Below are 3552 nucleotides of genomic sequence, written 5' to 3' on the forward strand. Positions count from 1 at the left end.
TTTTAATTGTTAAATTTGCATGAATACATTGTTAAAAAAGTATTATTTTTGGAAGATAATAGAAAAAAGTCGCTTAAAGACTGCAAAAATGTTAGAAACGGCCTTGCACCGGCCTCCCAAACCAGTCAAAAACCAGCCAAACCAGTCAAAAACTGTTTTTACTAATGAAAATGGTAAGGTGAATAGTACCATAATTGACTTTTTAGTATAAAAATGTGGTTTTTCGTTAAAGTGAACAGTACCAAAAACTTTTCGTTAAAATTCCCTAATCTTTGTTGCCTTCAAAGTGGTCCTTCCCTACACTCTCCAAAACTTTTTATTAAACACAACCATTACCGAATTGATTCCCTGCTTAAATTATGTTAATTATTAAAAAAAAAAAAAAACAAAAGGTTAAGGATAAAAAAAAATGGCTAATAATTAAACCACGATCATAAGAGGCTCATGTGGCTGATAATGACCTCGTTGTGGCTGTCGTTTCATCACCCATAAGGTTTGGACTTTATTCTCTCAAGTTGCATATCAGTGTTTAAACATCGATCAATTAGTTATCTATTTATACGTCAGAAACTTTCGATGCAATTTGAATTGCAAATTTAACTTGCTAATATCAAGGATGCAAATGGCACAAGGCTATGGGTAACTGGAGAGAAACATGTATTGTTTGTTGCTTCTTTTTCAGAACACGGTAACATATGCATGGGGACAAAGGTTGGTGGCTTTAACCATATTGCAATGCCACAAATGAATTAATTAATGGGGTTGATGCAGCACTTTTCATTGCATAATATCTTCACCTTCATAAGCTAAGCATCATACATTAATCCTAAGGTCTTCTCCACTAGTTTAAGTGAGTTTGTTTCCTACATATAGAAATTAGACACTTTGAGATTGATTTCTATAACACATGACTGTTACAAAGGTGTGAGTTTGATAGAGATGAATTGTATTGATTAATTACATGACTCGTTTATTGGGTTTTTTTTTCTCTCTTAAAATGTTAATTAGTCATTTATTGTGTAAGAATCAAACTCGTGGGTTCAATATATATATTGAACTCACTAATCGAAATCACTCAAAATTCAAAATTTTCTGCCTGTTGTAAGAGTTTGATTCCAATGAAACTAAAATGAAACTCAATGTTGCTGCCTACGGTGGAAGGCCTAAGATATAATAAGTAACAAGTAAATATTAGCAAGTGTTACTCGAAATACTTATATAGGGCCATGTATGACGTTCTAGCTCAGAATCAAGCATATACATATATACATATATATATATATATATATATATATATGTATATATATGTATATACATACATACATTTACATATATATGTATATATGTATAAGTAAATGTGTATGTATGTATATCACGTGCATGTGATATAATTATGTTGCCTAGTAGCTACAAACTGAATGAGAAAAGGGGTCTAGTATTTGAGTGAGATATGGACAAGGTGCTTAAGTCTATATACAGTAGAGGTAGAACCGTAGAGGAGTTGAGGTCCATCTGCATGCATGAAGGTGCAATCATGAAATGATGACAACAATAGCTAACGGAGAAGATCCTAGCCATGAAGTTTAAGAAACTGAGACCTAGCTCTAGCTGCAAATGTGAGCTGATCATGTTATTCACCATGGATGGAATTTAGATTTTGGGTGAAGTGCCGATTTAGTCTTTGAATCATTACCTTAATAAAAATTAGGTACCTAAATTATTTTTTGGGTAAAATAAGTCCCTAAATTCATTAAAAATTGCTAGTTTCATCCTCCTATTATATTCAAAGTTATTTTATCCAATTTTTCGTCTACTTAAGTCACTTGGCACGTTTTATAGTGTAATACCGTCATTTTCTCTCCTATAAGCCCTTAACATTTCATATAGGTTGTGAATCTAATGTCTAATTTACCCTTCAAAGTTAACTACATACATTATTTCTTTATGAAAAACTACCAATCTAACATTCATGTATCATATGCAAGTAACGTGACTTAAATTGAAAGAAAATTGAATATAGTAGCTTCGAATATAATATTCGAGATCTAATTGGCAGTTTTTTATAATTCAAGGATTGATTTTTTTTAAAAACAAAAAAATAATTTAGATACCTAATTTTTACTGAGGTGATAATTCAATAACTAAATTAGCAATTCGCTCTTAGATATTTTAAGAACTAAGGTAGATTTTGAAGAATGGGTTAAAAGAATTTGGGCCTGGTACTAGCACAGATAATCGGCTAAGGTAACGAATGAAACTATCTATGTATTGGATTGGACTAAAGAAGGCAATTGAGTCTACGCATCCGGTACATTTCAAAGAGTGAGACCCTATAGCCTACTAAGATTTCTACGGGCCCAATTGGTAATGTTTAACATAACTGATTTTTAAGAACAGTTTTGTAAAATGAAAAGGACAATAAGATTTCTATGTTTATGATTTTAGAACGTGTCTAATAGTTTAATCCGAGAATGATGTTTTGGCAAAAAGAAATTGAAAATGTATCTAGTACTAATATAAAAAAAATCATGTTTACTAGTAAAATTTTTGTAAGAAATTTTAAGATGGTGGTGGTGATGGTAAAGACGGATATTATAACAAAAGTAGTGCTATTAGCAACGGTGGTTGAGTGTGGTGTGGTAATAATGGTGACAGGTGCTGTGGGTATTGGGATGTGAGTGGTTGCAATAGCGGGGCTAGGGGCAATGGTGTTGGGAGTTGTGGTGGCGTAGATGACATTGATGGTGGTGTACATGATAGTGATGGTGGCTAGGGTGGTTGTACTAGTTGTTGAGATAGAGATTGTGGGAATGGTGGAGACGATGGTGGCAGAGATGGTGAAGGTGGTAGTGGCCATATGGTGGCATGGGTGATGGCATTAGAGAATATGGTGATGGTGGTGGGTGGTGGTGATGATGGTAGCAGTTGTGCTCGTTATTAGTGATGGTGGCAATTGTGCCAGTCGTGATGGCCATGGTGTGAGTGGTGGTGGTGGTGGCAAAGACGGTGACATTGGTTTTGGCATAGTCATTGAGGTGTTTTTTATGACTGTTGTTAAGGTGGTGGTGACATACACGTTTTTTTTTTCTTCTTAAAACTTTAATTTTGTTCATAATGTATCTTATATTATCTATTATTTTGGATTCTATTTGAAAAACACAGAAACATCAATTTTACATTTTTTCTAAATTTATTTTTTAAATACAACATGCCAAACGCATTTTACACTCATTTTTCATCTATTAAAAAAAATGAAAAACATTAATTGCCAACCAAACACTAATTTTCTTATGAAAATTTGGATTTCTAACACAAGTATTTCTAAGAAGTAAGAATGGAGGAAATTCACAAAGGTATTTTTAGTATTAACACTAAAGAATCAATGAAACCTTAGGGATAAAGAAACTGGAGAAATCGAAGAACAAGAAGTAAGAGAGAGAGAGAGACAGAGAGAGAGAGAGAGAGAGACAGAGAGAGAGAGAGAAGGGGAGAGAGACTTTCTGTTATTCAATGAGTAATAGAATGTTTACATGATGATTCTCTAAGTATCTA

Source organism: Pyrus communis, chromosome 6 (assembly GCF_041283825.1).
Source record: "Pyrus communis isolate YQ-2024b chromosome 6, ASM4128382v1, whole genome shotgun sequence".
Taxonomy (NCBI): domain Eukaryota; kingdom Viridiplantae; phylum Streptophyta; class Magnoliopsida; order Rosales; family Rosaceae; genus Pyrus; species Pyrus communis.